The 14,557-nt window shown below is 41.7% G+C and overlaps 1 protein-coding gene across 3 annotated transcripts in view; it reads right to left on the minus strand.

Annotated features, from left to right (window-relative positions):
- Positions 1-9,217, minus strand: part of LOC103045221 (SH3 and multiple ankyrin repeat domains protein 1) — an 84,102-nt gene extending 74,885 nt beyond the window's left edge. For all 3 annotated transcript variants that reach the window (XM_049480362.1, XM_049480361.1, XM_049480363.1), the window contains exon 1: positions 8,941-9,217. The gene's annotated coding sequence lies outside the window, so the exon portion shown is untranslated. The remainder of the gene's footprint in view (positions 1-8,940) is intronic.
- Between the last annotated feature and the right edge of the window lie 5,340 nt (positions 9,218-14,557).

Raw genomic sequence — 14,557 nt, forward strand, 5'->3', positions numbered from 1 at the left:
ACACATCGCACCGAAATCACTTCTGGTCAGACGAGGGAGGGGCCGGGCCCGGAGGAAACTCACAGTGCCCAGAACCTCTAAGTGTCACAAACGTTTCCCTTCAGCAGCTTCCAACTTCCAACTTGAGTCCCTACAGAAATGCACCATCTCAAAACTTGCAGGACCCACAAAGTCAGCAAGTGATAAATAGTGTGTTCCTACAGCCAAGCCAAGGATCAAGTGGCCCCAGTCCTCAACGAGAAAAGAGAGGAAGCAGTTTGAGGAGGATGTGGATCAGATCCTGGAAGTAACAGGCAAGGGGGGATGTGGAAGCTGAAGCTGAAGCCAAGCCGCACCAGAAGCTTACGCTCCTTTAAACCATAGAGCAAGAAAGATCCAGCACCTCAGAGAAAAGCATAAGCTGTTACAGAGGAAGTTCAGCCTCTAAAGACAGCAGGAGACACGGAGAGAGCTGGCCTGGTTGACCTAAGAGCAATCCTAAGGAAACAACTGATGACCCTGTGGAGGGCAGAATTCCACAGGAGGAGGCAGAAAGAGAGGGAAACTTTCCTGACCGACCCCTAAGTTAAATTGACCAAGCAGCTCCTTGGCCAAAAGAGGTTGGGTCACCTCAACCACTCAAAGGGCACAAGTGACAACCACCTTAAGGTCACTTACCCTGATCCACAAACAGAACAACCACTGGGACCCTGTGAAGCACTGACAACACCTCCAGATCCCACAGCAGACTTCAACCTGAAAGAGCCTGTCCGTGGTGAAGTGGAGGAAGTGCTGAGAAAACAAGATCGAGTTCAGCACCAGGCCCCAGTGGGGTCCCCTACAGGGTTTATAAGAACTGCACTGTTGTTTTATTCTATAAACTATGGACAAAATTTCTCCCAAATTCCCCCCAAAAATATTGTCCTTTCTTCTGTTTAACGCTCGACTACACTGAGAATCACAATCAGTGTTTCACCATTTAAATAAAGTATAAAGAAAACAAGTTCATATTCATAAAGTTTTAAGAGTTCAGAAATAATCAATATTTGGTGGAATAATCCTGGTTTATAATCACAGTTTAAATTTCATGCATCTTGGCATCATGTTCTCCTCCACCAGTCTTACACACTGCTTTTGGATAACTTTATGCTGCTTTACTCCTGGTGTAAAAATTCAAGCAGTTCAGTTTGGTGGTTTGATGGTTTGTGATCATCCATCTTCCTCTTGATTATATTCCAGAGGTTTTAATTTGGTAAAATTAAAGAAACTCTTTTTTAAGTTTTTTTATGGAATATGTGGATGTGTGGGTGACTGTATGTCCTGGTCAGTGATGCTCTGTGCTGTAGGTGTCAGTGTAGTAGAGTATCAGTATTGAGGAGAATTAGTGAGAGCGCCCCCATGAGGGAACACTTATATCATTAATGACTGAGTAAAGAATGCTTTAGGGCTTCAGGAGCAGCTCGTACAGTGTGTAATAGTGTGTGTGTATTACAGTGTGTATTAGTGTGTGTGTATTACAGTGTGTATTAGTGTGTGTGTATTACAGTGTGTATTAGTGTGTGTGTATTACAGTGTGTATTAGTGTGTGTGTATTACAGTGTGTATTAGTGTGTGTGTATTAGTGTGTGTGTATTACAGTGTGTATTAGTGTGTGTGTATTAGTGTGTGTGTATTACAGTGTGCATTACTGTGTGTGTATTACAGTGTGTATTAGTGTGTGTGTATTAGTGTGTGTGTATTAGTGTGTGTGTATTACAGTGTGTATTAGTGTGTGTGTATTAGTGTGTGTAATAGTGTGTGTGTATTAGTGTGTGTGTATTAGTGTGTGTGTATTAGTGTGTGTGCATTACAGTGTGTATTAGTGTGTGTGTATTAGTGTGTGTGTATTACAGTGTGTATTACTGTGTGTGTATTACAGTGTGTATTAGTGTGTGTGTATTAGTGTGTGTGTATTACAGTGTGTATTAGTGTGTGTGTATTACAGTGTGTAATAGTGTGTGTGTATTAGTGTGTGTGTATTAGTGTGTGTGTATTAGTGTGTGTGCATTACAGTGTGTATTAGTGTGTGTGTATTAGTGTGTGTGTATTACAGTGTGTATTACTGTGTGTGTATTACAGTGTGTATTAGTGTGTGTGTATTAGTGTGTGTGTATTACAGTGTGTATTAGTGTGTGTGTATTACAGTGTGTATTAGTGTGTGTGTATTAGTGTGTGTGTATTACAGTGTGTATTAGTGTGTGTGTATTAGTGTGTGTGTATTACAGTGTGTATTAGTGTGTGTGTATTAGTGTGTGTGTATTACAGTGTGTATTAGTGTGTGTGTATTAGTGTGTGTGTATTACAGTGTGTATTAGTGTGTGTGTATTAGTGTGTGTGTATTACAGTGTGTATTAGTGTGTGTGTATTAGTGTGTGTGTATTACAGTGCGTATTAGTGTGTGTGTATTACAGTGTGTATTAGTGTGTGTGTATTAGTGTGTGTGTATTACAGTGTGTATTAGTGTGTGTGTATTACAGTGTGTAATAGTGTGTGTGTATTAGTGTGTGTGTATTAGTGTGTGTGCATTACAGTGTGTATTAGTGTGTGTGTATTAGTGTGTGTGTATTACAGTGTGTATTACTGTGTGTGTATTACAGTGTGTATTAGTGTGTGTGTATTAGTGTGTGTGTATTAGTGTGTGTGTATTAGTGTGTGTGCATTACAGTGTGTATTAGTGTGTGTGTATTAGTGTGTGTGTATTACAGTGTGTATTAGTGTGTGTGTATTAGTGTGTGTGTATTACAGTGTGTATTAGTGTGTGTGTATTGCAGTGTGTAATAGTGTGTGTGTATTACAGTGTGTAATAGTGTGTGTGTATTACAGTGTGTATTAGTGTGTGTGTATTAGTGTGTGTGTATTACAGTGTGTATTAGTGTGTGTGTGTAATAGTGTGTGTGTATTACAGTGTGTATTAGTGTGTGTGTATTACAGTGTGTATTAGTGTGTGTGTATTAGTGTGTGTGTATTACAGTGTGTAATAGTGTGTGTGTAATAGTGTGTGTGTATTAGTGTGTGTGTATTAGTGTGTGTGTGTAATAGTGTGTGTGTATTACAGTGTGTATTAGTGTGTGTGTATTACAGTGTGTATTAGTGTGTGTGTATTACAGTGTGTATTAGTGTGTGTGTATTAGTGTGTGTGTATTAGTGTGTGTGTATTAGTGTGTGTGTATTACAGTGTGTAATAGTGTGTGTGTATTACAGTGTGTATTAGTGTGTGTGTATTACAGTGTGTATTAGTGTGTGTGTATTAGTGTGTGTGTATTAGTGTGTGTGTATTAGTGTGTGTGTATTACAGTGTGTATTAGTGTGTGTGTATTAGTGTGTGTGTATTACAGTGTGTAATAGTGTGTGTGTAATAGTGTGTGTGTATTACAGTGTGTAATAGTGTGTGTGTATTACAGTGTGTGTATTAGTGTGTGTGTAATAGTGTGTGTGTATTACAGTGTGTATTAGTGTGTGTGTATTAGTGTGTGTGTATTACAGTGTGTATTAGTGTGTGTGTATTACAGTGTGTATTAGTGTGTGTGTATTACAGTGTGTATTAGTGTGTGTGTATTAGTGTGTGTGTATTACAGTGTGTGTATTAGTGTGTGTGTATTACAGTGTGTGTATTAGTGTGTGTATAGTGTGTATATAGTAAGGGTGTGTTCTGAAGGTCTTTCCCTGGTTTATTGTCCCTCCAGAGGGAGCAGGAGACACGTCCAGATGAATAGATCAGTCCAGTAACACCCCCAACAGCACCCCCCGACCAGAACCTCCAGAACATGTCCAAACCCACTGTGCCCTGTCTCTCTCTGTCTCTCTCTCTGTCTCTCTCTCTCTCTCTCTGTATGTAGGACAGGGTATGGATATAGATATTTTCAGTGAATGGGTCCCCAGAAAATTTAATTGGAGATCTTCCAAGGAACAGATTGTCCCACTTTTGTGCCCCATAAAAAAAGTGGAACGGCCAAGTCCTGTCCTCTCCCCTTCTCACTCTCTCTCACTCTCACTCTATCTCACTCTCACTCACTCTCCCTATCTTACTCTCTCTGTCTCACTCTCACCATCTCACTCTCTCTCACTTTATCACTCTCTCTCTCATTCTCCCCTTCTCACTTTCTCACTCACCTTTATCTCACTCTCTGTCTCTCACGCTATATCACCCTCTCTCACTCCATCTCACTCTCTCTATCTCACTCTCTCTATCTCACTCTCTCAATCACTCCATCTCACTTTCTCTCAATCTCTTTATCTCACTTTCGTTCACCCTCTCTATCTCACACTATTTCACTTACATTACCATCTCTATCTCACTCTCTCTCACTCTCTATTTTACCCTATATTACTCTCAATCTCAATCTCACTTGCTCTCTCCATATCTCACTTTTTCTTGCTATCTCTTACACTTTCTCACCACTCCTCACGCTCTATATCTCACTCTAATTCACCTTTTCTCACTCTTACTCCTTCAATCTCACTATTTCTCACACTATCTCACTCTTTATATCTCACTCTCTATATCTCACTCTCTCTCACTCTGCCCATCACTTCTTTCTGAAGAACAAATAAAGCTGGTCCAGACAGTCCTGCGGTCCCAACCCTCAAACAGCTGCAGGACTTTAGCAGATCATTTCCATTACATAGTGATGACCACCCCCCCCCCCCCCCCACACACACACACACAGTGGTAAAGTCCAAACCTTGGGCGTTGATGGGCGTTTTTGATTTGTACATTATTTATACATGACCAGGTAGTCCAGTCCACCTCCTCTAAGTGGTACAGTCCAAACCCTCTAAAAACAGGTGAACCAGAGGGGTTTGGATATACCACACTATTAATACATCACTGGGTGGTACAGTCCACTCCCACACAATGGTACGATCCAAACCACCCCAAACCTGTTGTATAGTAGTGATTTGGATTTATCACAATATTAATACAGTCCACTCCCACACAGTGGTACGGTCCAAACCCTCTAACAGCCGGTGGATCAGTGGATTCTGACCCCCCCTGCAGGTAAATCTGGAATGGTTTGACCTGCTTTCTCCAGGCGTTTAGAGCTAATTTAGAGAAAACCATTAATACCACTACCCCCCCAACACTACACCCCCCCACCACTCCCACTTCTCCCACCAGTCCCAGTCCCAGTCCCAGTAATAAAGCAATCTGTAATAAAGCAAATGTGCAGCGTCAGGATCTGCCAACCTTCTTACTCAACTAATACACTCTTAATGAAAGGCTTATACTCTCTCACACACACACTCACACACACACACTCACACACACACACTCACACACACACACTCACACACGCACAGACAGCTTAAAGGGAAGACGAGGGTCCAATTAGTTCTGCACGGCTTCAGACGCGACTCTAAATAATAGAAGCAGAATTCAGCACAACATTTAAATACAGTCCATCACTGAGTCTACAGACCACACCCACTGCATATAGACCACACCCACAATATACAGACCACACCCACCGAGTCAAAAGACCACACCCACCATCTACAAACCACACCCAATGTCTACAGGCCATACCCACCGTCTACAGACCACACCCACCGACTCTACAGACCACACCCACCAAGTTTACAGAACACACCCACCATCTACAAACCACACCCAACGTCTACAGGACATACCCACCCTCTACAGACCACACCCACCGCATATAGACCACACCCACCATCTACAGACCAAACCCACATAGTCTGCAGACCACACCCGCCGAGACTACAGACCACACCCACCATCTACAGACCACATCCAACATCCCCACAGCCCGTCTGCAGACCACACTCCCAAATGTTTTTAAATATTTCAAGAATAATGTTAAAGTTTTATTTTGCATAAAAAGTTTTCAAACTTTCTGTTGCTACAAAAAGTCTACAAATTTTTATCTGTTTTGTAAAGAACATTTTTTAAATATTACTGACTTTTTTATTTTGATTTTTATACACCCAAAATAATCAAAGATCCTGTTTTTGATACAGTGTTAAATGCCTTTGGCTCCCTGAGGTCAGTTTGGGGTAGTTTACTCTATTAATCCAGGAATTTAATCCAGGCTTTCTGATTTTTCACATGTCTATGGATTTCATTGTTTATTAAAAATAATTTAAACTATAAATATTTCATTTCAATATCCAAATGATAAATGTCTTCTAAATTGTGTAATTGCATTAAAATGCTACTATATTATTTTTTATCAATGATGTAATTGCTTTCGAAATGACAATAGTTTCATTTATCACAGTAATTTCTCAGTAATTGTTAAAAATTAAAATTCTAAACTAATCAAACAGTTACGTCTTAGAAAGATTAATATAAAGTTTTTATAGATTAGAGGAAACATCTGAACAGTGTTCTGATTATAAAATATTATAATTTAAATACAGCAGATCTCAGCAGATCAGGCTCATTAAAGAAGATTACAGACTGTATTAGATAAAGACTTTATGCAGTAATAACGGATTAATCCGCTTTAGCTCCGACGGGATTCCCAGGTTTAACTAATCCGAGCGGAGCTGATCTCCAGCCAAATCACACGGGTATTTTAATGAAGCCCAAACGCAGAGTTTATATGGGCAGAGCTGGAGTTTAATATGGTTAATAAGCTGCAGAGAAAACTCTTCTCCCAGACTCACTATGGAATTACACAACCGAACTCCGGCTCGCAGTCCGGATCCATCACCCTAAACCATACCAGTTCAACATATTCCAGTCCTTACATTCCCAAAAATCCTCATATTCTAAAAAATCTTCAGTCTTAATGTTCCCTAAAATTTCCACATTCTCCACAGTCCTCACATTCCTAACAATCCCACCAGTTCTCAAATTCCCAACAATTCCAACAGTCCTCAAATTTCCAACAATCCCAACTGTCCCCAAAAAGCCTCAATCCTTAAATCCCCAACAATCCTCAGTCCCCAAATCCCCAACAATCCACAGTTCCCAAATCCCCAAAAATCCTCAGTCCTCAAAATCCCCAACAATCCACAGTTCCCAAATCCCCAACAATCCACAGTCCCCAAACCCCCAACAATCCTCAGTCCCCAAATCCCCAACATTCCTCAGTTCCCAAATCCCCAACAATCCTCAGTCCCCAAATCCCCAACAATCCTCAGTCCCCAAACCCCCAACAATCCTCAGTCCCCAAATCCCCAACAATCCACAGTCCCCAAATCCCCAACAATCCACAGTTCCCAAATCCCCAACAATCCTCAGTCCCAAAATCCACAACAATCCCCAACAGTCCTCAGTCCCCAAATCCCCTACAATCCTCAGTCCCCAAATCCCCAACAATCCACAGTCCCCAAATCCCCAACAATCCACAGTTCCCAAATCCCCAACAATCCTCAGTCCCCAAATCCCCAACAATCATCAGTCCCCAAATGCACAACAGTCCTCAGTCCCCAAATCCACAACAGTCCTCAGTCCCCAAATCCCCAACATTCCTCAGTTCCCAAATACCCAACAATCCTCAGTCCCCAAATCCCCAACAATCCTCAGTCCCCAAATCCCCAACAATCCACAGTCCCCAAATCTCCAACAATCCTCAGTCTCCAAATCTCCAACAATCCTCAGTCTCCAAATCCCCAACAATCCTCAGTCCCCAAATCCCCAACAATCCTCAGTCCCCAAACCCCCAACAATCCTCAGTCCCCAAATCCCCAACAATCCTCAGTCCCCAAACCCCCAACAATCCTTAAATCCCCAACAATCCCAACAGTCCTCAAATCCCCAACAAGCCCAACAGTCCACAAATTCCCAACAATCCAAATAGTCCTTAAATTCCCAACAGTCCTCAAATTCCCAGCCATCCTAACAGTCCTCAAATTCCCAACAATCCCAACAGTCCTAAAATTCCCAGCAATCCCAACACTCCACAAATTCCCAACAATCCAAATAGTCCTTAAATTCCCAACAGTCCTTAAATTCCCAACAATCCCAAGAGTCCTCAAATTCCCAACAATCGCAACAGTCCACAAATTCCCAACAATACAAATACTCCTTAAATTCCCAACAGTCCTAAAATTTCCAACAATCCAAACAGTCCTAAAATTCCCAGCAATCCTAACAGTCCTCAAATTTCCAACAATCCCAACAGTCCTCAAATTTCAAACAAGCCCAACAGTCCTCAAATTTCCAACAATCCCAACAGTCCTCAAATTCCCAACAATCCCAAGTCCTCAAATTCCCAGCAATCCTAACAGTCCTCAAATTTCCAACAATCCCAACAGTCCTCAAATTCCCAACAATCCCAACAGTCCTCAAGTTCCCAACAATCCCAACAGTCCTCAAATTCCCAACAATCCCAACAGTCCTCAAATTCCCAACAATCCCAACAGTTCTCATATTCCCAACAATCCCAACAGTCCTAAAATTTCCAGCGATCCTAACAGTTCTCAAATTCCCAACAGTCCACAAATTCCCAGCAATCCTAACAGTTCTCAAATTCCCAACAATCCCAACAGTCCTCAAATTTCCAACAAGCCCAACAGTCCTCAGATTCCCAACAATCCCAATAGTCCTCAAATTCCCAACAGTCCTCAAATTCCCAGCAATCCTAACTGTCCTCAAATTCCCAACAATCCAAATAGTCCTCAAATTCCAATAAACCCCATCAGTCCACAAATTCCCAACAATCCCAATAGTCCTTAAATTCCCATCAAGCCCAACAGTCCTCAAATTCCAAACAATCCCAACAGTCCCCACTTTCTTAATTTCAACAGTCCTCAAATTTCCAACATTTTCCACATTCCTCATTTTCTCAGAATTATCTATAGATTCTCTATAGTTCCCAGATTCCCAGAATCTTCAGTAACTTCTCTGCAGTTCTCACAACACAAACATTCCCATATTCCCAAATTCCCACTGATCCCGCGAATCCCCTCATATTCACCCAAACTCACTATAGAGCGTTAAATACTCACCGGAGTATCAGCGGAGAGACGCACTCCTCCACTACTGTCCTCTGTCCACCCCCCTCTCTATTTCTCTCTCTCTCTCTCTCTCTCTCTCTCGCTCTGTGTCTCTCTGTGTCCCTCGTCCCTCTGGAGTCCGGGGAAATCAGGAAAATCAGAAAAATCAGGAAAAGAAGTAAAACAGAGATTCTGCACTTTTCTTCATAAATCCACCATCAGTTCCATCAGTACTCCATCATCCCTCCATCCTCCATCCATCCTCCCATACACCACCTACCCCTCCACCCGCCATGGCACTACTGAACATCCACCACACCGCAACCCCCCTCCACTCACACACACACACACTCACACTCACACTCACACTCACACACACACACACACACTCAGCACAGCGCTGCCTCACACACACACTTTACTACACTCTGAATACACTGTACCATTAATATTAATACATCTTATTATAATAATATTAATACTGTTATACTATTACTCTCACAAACTACTGTAATGAGAGAGAGAGAGAGAGAGAGAAAAGGAGAGAGAGATAGAGAGAGAAAAGGAGAGAGAGACAGAGAGAGAGAGAAAAGGAGAGAGAGAGAGAGAGAGAGAGCGAGAGAGAGAGACGGAGAGAGAGAGGGAGAGAAAGAATATAAATATCTCTCTCCTGCTCCACTTGTGAGGACTCTGCTCCCTACTGCTCAAACTTAACCCTTTATACACACACACACACACTCTCGCACACTCTCACACACACTCTCACACACTCTCACACACGTAAGTGGGTCATGGACAGACAGAGGAGAGAGAAGGAGAGCATGACTGAATATACACATGCAGTGTGTGTGAGTGTGTTTGTGTGTGTGTGTGTGTGTTTGTGTGTGTGTGTGTGTGTGTGTGTGTGTGTGAAAGAGAATGTGTGTGTGTTCAGATGGCCCAGTGATCCCTCAATCTGTCGTCTTTCAGTTCTTCCTCCAAACAGAAAACACACACACACATCAGCTGGTTCATATCAATACAGATTCCCCCACCATTAAAGTGAAAGTTCTCTGGAGTTACTGGGTCGTGCTGTTGGGTTGTGGTTGATCCTCCCTGTTATTCGCGGTTAAAGCATATCTGAAACTAGAGATTCTGAGAATTTTTTTCAGAGCGCTTTTCCACCTAAACAAGTTCATTTCCACCAGTTTTAGTTGAAACATTAAAACGTCACATCATACGTCACCAACAGAGGGCGCTGAACAGCGGTGGTGGACATGGTTTGGTTCCCATTGCAAAAAATGTTCCTGGTTGCGGAACCTACTATTGTCACCGGTTCAAAATCAGATTCTCAAACCAGAACAGTAACGGTAGTGCTAGCAGAGTTGTTTTAGAAGAGCTTTAAAATCGGGCTTTCACACAGAGAGGATGAGGAGAAGCTTCTTCCCACAGACTTTTCAGATCAACAACCCGTGAGCGAACTACGTCTACATCTATCCATCTATCATCTTCACCTTCTTCCTGCTCATGGTGGATGCACTGGATACAGTGGGTCTGGAGCCCACCTGGAATCATTGGGCAGAAGACAATGATACCCCCTGAACAGAGCACTGTATACAGCCAGTTCACCACCACAGGGATCTTCAGGAGGTGTAAATCAGGATAAAAACTACAATCTCAGGCCCCTGAAACTGCGTGAGACATGTACTACCTGCAGAAACACCATGCAATCCTAGGTCTACATACACATTCAATATTTATATTTCTCTTTATTAGATAAAAGCTATATTCTGATTATTACAGCCTGAATCAGGAATGACAGACAAGACGACATTCTGGACCAGATAGCATGAAGAACTGGCCTGAGACTCTGCAACAGCCATGCAGAAGAGAGCAGAACGTGGTTTATACTTTTATACTCAGCAGCTCAGACCAATTCCCACATTATACTCAGTAACCGGGGTGTTGGAAGCAGCAGCTCAGGCTGATTCTTATATTATACTCAGTAACCGGGGTGTTGGCACATGTTGCCTGCGACAATAGTTGCATTAAACTCTTCAAACCGGAGCTCATTCTGATCTATCGCCTGTAATTAAAAATTGCCGGAAGTGTTTGAGTGATTTCTGCTAGATCTCAACAGATTCCAGTGTATTTCTGACCGAGAAACATCTGCAACATCTCAGAGACTACCACCCCCATGTGTTCCAGAGAGAAGCTGAAGATCTCAGATGATCAGCAGCAGCACAGAAACACCACAGAGAATCAGAAACAGTCCACTTCCACAGAGCTGAGCTCTCAAAGTCCTGCTTTCATCTTCCTCCATCACCCAAACCCTGCGGTCTGCGGTCCAGATCCCGGTCCGGTCCAGGATCCGCTCAGACCGGATGATGAAACGACGTGTCAGAATATTTAACGGGTTTTATACTCAGTTAGAGAAGATCAGAGAGAAACAAATCCCAGAGAATCACGCAGAATAAGAGTCATGTGCTCAGCGTGAGTTAGCATTAGTTAGCATGTTTACCCACAACTGTGTCGCCTCACACAAGGACAATATCATCCTGAAGTTCGCTGATGATACCGTGGAGATAGGACGCATCACTGGCGGAGATGAAGCGGCCTACAGGAGTGAGGTGACCAGGCTGGTGTTATGGTGCGAAGACAACAATCTCGCTCTCAACACGGTCAAGACAAAGGAGCTGATAGTGGACATGAGAAAGGGGAGGAGACCTCATCAGCCACTGTTCATCCGGGAACTTGAAGTGGAGGGAGTGAGCAGCTTCAAATACCTGGGCGTCCACATCAGTCAGGACCTCACATGGACAATAAACACAACGCAGCTGGTCAAAAAGGCTCAACAGCGGCTGTACTTTCTGAGGAGACTGAGGAAGTTTGGGATGTCTCCCAAGATCCTCAACAACTTCTACAGCTGTGTGATCGAGAGCCTCCTGACCAGCTGCATCACCGTGTGGTACGGCAGCACGACTGTGGCAGAGAGCAAACGTCTGCAGAGAGTGGTGAAGACTGCCGAGAAGATCATCAGGACTCCACTGCCCTCCCTGCAGAGCATCTACCACCACAGAGTCCACAGGAGAGCTGCATCCATCCTCAAAGACTCCACCCATCCCCAGCATGGACTGTTCACACTTCTGCCCTCAGGCCGGAGGTACAGAAGTGTAAAATGCAAGACCACCAGGTTAAAGAACAGTTTCTTCCCCACGGCCATCAGACTCTTGAACACACCTAAGGAATGACCCTGCGATCAGACTCTTGAACACAACTCAGGAATAACCCTGCACTTTACTTCAACATGTTTACATTGCAGCCGTCACTTTACTGTTAATCTTTTTTTAATATATATAGTTAATGTCCATAACTGCATTATTTCGCACTTGCACTTTTTTATACATTTCTTTGCTTAAGTAACTTTTATTTTTTTATGTCTTTGACAATTAGTTTAATATTTATAACCTTATTGTATTTTTTTGCACTTTTTCTATCTTCTATTTGGCATTCTTGGCGAAGAGCAAAGAAAGAATTTCATTGTACACTGAAACCCATTTCTGTACTGTACATATGACAATAAACTCTTTGAATCTTGAATCTTTGAATTAGCGACACTGCTCCTTAACCTGACCTTCAATTAACAGATCTGGATTATTTTAGATTAGGCATCGCGAGTAACCAAATTTACCTCAAACCCCCCCGTAACAGTCCGTCTGAGCGCATATCTGAAACAATCCAGTCTAAAGGAAGCTGTAAAACCACACATGATTGTCAATCATCATGTTTAAACAACACAGTTCGGTACGTTTTCGATACAGTTTTGTTGCAGTTTTGGTACAGTTTTCTGTATGGTTGGTGTAAAAAAAGAGGCTGGTTATTCTGTATAGCCTCACCTTTATTAACTTCATAATAAGAATGAATCTTCATTATAATCATGTTTAGTTTTTGGGATGTTTTTGGGGCTCGAGCTCTTTTATTAAATACTGAAATCAGGATTCTCTCCTACTGTCATCAACAGCTTTACTTTCACTTCTCAAACTACAAATATTTATAAACATATTACTGGATGTATTTCAGTGTTTGAGTTCTTTTTAAGAAAAATCAGCATTAGATTGTTCAAATTAAATTATATTAGTGCCGTTGGTCACAAATTATTTAAAATCATGATTCATTTTTTTAAAGTTGGAATATTTCAATATTATTGTGAGGAACAGTGTAGTGTAAGTTGTCGTATATTTTTAGGATAGAAGACAAAGAGAATTTAACTTTCTTTTAATCTAAATATTTAAAATGCATTTCTGAGTTAATATTTTACACAGGTCTGTTCCAATCAGAAGATTTTCCATACACTGAATTTCTGCTGTAATGCTGGAGTCAGCCTGAAGAGGGCAGCGTTTATCAATTTCAAACAAACCTTTCAGAAAAATAAAAAGATATCAGAGTAAGAATGAGTTCAATGTTTGTAAAAAGAGGAACTAATATAATTCTATTGATTCAGTTTTTTACCCTTATAACCACAATAAATTTCATATTTCACATTAATTTCATAAGCCCTGAAATATCACTGTGAGTCTCCACAAGATAAACTAAACCAAATAAATCACATGTTTCTGCATTAGGATTAATAATGAAATAATAAATCAGAGGTTTATTAATGTATTATTATTATTATTATTATTATTATTATTGGACCATTATACTGCAGTATGTTTAGAATAAAGGGGTGGAACTGGTGACTCTCAGGTCTTCTAGACTACAATACTTTACCAGAGAGCGCCCTCTAGTGCACGATTGTGTCCTCATAGAAGCGTCCCACATATATAAACCTTCCTGTAATAAAATATATACAGCTCTGCAAAAATAAAATAGAAAAAGAGCGCACTTCTGAGGTCCTTCTATTAGGTCCTAATATTGATAAAAACATAAATGTTAATACTGTAGACATAGACGGTCACTTAATTATACCTGGTAAAACTGTAAGAAACCTTGGGGTCATCTTTGACCCAATTCTTTCGTTTGATGCTCACATATGTAGCAAAGTCAAAACTGCATTCTTCCACTTAAGAAATATAGCTAAAATCTGCAGTATACTCTCTCTGGAAGATGCTGAGAAGCTGGTACATGCATTCATAACCTCGAGGCTGGACTACTGCAACGCGCTGTTGGCTGGAAGTCCACATAAATTACTCCATAAACTCCAGCTAGTTCAGAATGCAGCCGCAAGAGTGCTTACCAGAGCTAGAAAGTTCCATCACATTACACCTATTCTTTCATCCCTATTCTTTTCAGCCAGTGCCCATCCCACTCCAGCAGAGTTTTATAAAACCATTCTAACCCCTTTTTCTTCCCTCCCCTCTCTGTTCTCTCTCTCTGTCTTTCTCACATGTGCTGAGACGCCTGGCCGGCCGGTCTTCCTGGATCTGTCCGTCTGTGGTTCCAGCTTTCAGGAATCAGCCCTGTCCTTCTACTCAGAATTATTACACAACCATTCTAACTTCTGCTTTTTTTTCTCTTCCTTTCCTTCCTGTTTTCTCTATCTATCTCTTTTACATGTATGGAGATGCTGTTCCTGATGTTCCCAGCCTGGCTCTCCACTGCCCGCTGTGTTGTTCTCCGGCTCTGCAGCCCTGCACTGATTACCATTAAC

This window comes from Astyanax mexicanus, chromosome 6, assembly GCF_023375975.1.
Source record: "Astyanax mexicanus isolate ESR-SI-001 chromosome 6, AstMex3_surface, whole genome shotgun sequence".
Taxonomy (NCBI): Eukaryota; Metazoa; Chordata; class Actinopteri; order Characiformes; family Acestrorhamphidae; genus Astyanax; species Astyanax mexicanus.